Source organism: Bison bison, unplaced genomic scaffold (genome assembly GCF_000754665.1).
Source record: "Bison bison bison isolate TAMUID 2011002044 unplaced genomic scaffold, Bison_UMD1.0 scf7180017864535, whole genome shotgun sequence".
Lineage (NCBI taxonomy): Eukaryota > Metazoa > Chordata > Mammalia > Artiodactyla > Bovidae > Bison > Bison bison.
The window spans coordinates 13,767,236-13,769,060 of record NW_011495084.1 but is presented as its reverse complement, the minus strand read 5'-3'; positions in this window follow the sequence as shown (position 1 = coordinate 13,769,060).

Genomic DNA, 1,825 nt, shown 5'->3' with positions numbered 1-1,825 from the left:
TGATACCACTCTAGTGGCACAAAGCAAAGAGGAACTAAAGAGTCTCTTGATGAGAGTGAAAGACAAGAGTGAAAAAGCTGGCTTGAAACTCAACATTAAAAGAGCTAAAATCATGTTATCTGGTCTCATCATTTTATGGCACATACATGGGGAAAAAGTGGAAGCAGTGATAGATTTTTTTTCTTTGGTTCCAAAATCACTGTGGATGGTGACTGCAGCCATAGTATTAAAAGACACTTGCTGTTTGCAAGGAAAGCTACAGCAAACCTAATAAAATCTAAAGGGAAGATGTAAAAATTCTGGAGATGGATTCACAACAATGTGAATATAATTAATGCCACAGAGTAGTGCATTTAAGAAATGGTTAAAAAGGTTCATTTTACATTATGTATACTTTACTATGTAGGGGAGAGGAAAATTCCTCTTTCTTTTATACTTCTAGGTTCTCTGGATGGAGCCTTGGAAATTCAAATGATGTAAGACAGATGAACAAGAGAAATACAGTTTATTAACCTGTGCAGCACGCACACTTATGGAAAGATCTTCTATCATTTACAGATTGCTATTGTTGTACTTGGACAGTTTTGCAAAATTGCTTCATCTTCAAGAAGATTCATAGAAAAGAGTTTGGATAAAGACAGGTTTCTGATGGTCAGCTTTGTTAGAAATTTTATAAATCTAACAGAAAACCTGATGGCTTCATAAAACTGTTAACAAAAAGGATTCGTTACTGAGTGAACTGGTGAATACGGTTATGATTTTTATAGATTTTGTCTAAAATATTACCAGTTTAAGTTTGCACTTTCCAGCTATAATGAAACCCTTCCCTTCAAGATAATCATGACTTAAAACAATTTGGAAAATTAGACCTATGTAAGTAGAACTAAAATACGTATTTTCTTTCTATCTGATCCCTCCAAAAATTGGAAACTCTTAGGTTCCCAGCAGATGTATCATATAAATAAGGAAGGCCACCTCCTAACATGGACAACTCTTCCACCTCCAGTTGATAATTATATTCCCTGAACAAAGTTTCTCATCTGTAAAGGGGGTACTGAAAAGTAGTATCAATTTCATGGAGTTATTGTTGATGTGAAACTGCTTACTGCAGTTCCCAGAACAGAATAGATGTTCAATAAGTGGGAACTATTACAGCAAGATATTTTACCAGAATATTAAATTGACAGTCCCTTGCTATGGTGTGAATGTTTGTGTAAAAGGAATGAAAATTATATTCTTGAGGTTATAGCTAAGGAGCACTGGTGCTGGTATAAAGAGCACAATTGGCAAGAAAACAGCCAACCACAATTTCCTCCACAAAGAGATGTCAAAACCCAAGTCGGAGGCGAACAAAGGTCTGGGAATGAGAGGCAGAGAGCTGGAGAGGCATGTCCCCAGTGGTCACCATCCCCAAAGTAGGAGGGATACAGGATATGATAGAAACCTCTTCAACTATGGCTCATGCCTTACCTCCTGCTAGAAGGCAGCAGAGTTACCAACTTTGTAGAGGAGACTCCCATGCCATAAACCTGTGTTACGAGTGAAGTAGAAAACCCTGATTTCCCCCTTAGGGTCTGGAAAATTCAGAAAGTGGGAGGCAGCAGGATTATGGAATCTGGAGCCAGGATGAAAGAATGCCATAGAGGGAGGTGAAGCATATGCCGTCAAGCTGGGGAGCAGATGAGAAGCAGTTACACCCTTCCTTTAAAATCCCATGAAGCAAAGTGAAGTGAAAGTCACTCAGTTGGGTCTAACTGTTTGTGACCCCATGGACTATACAGTCCATGAAATTCTCTAGGCCAGAATATTGGAGTGGATAGTCTTT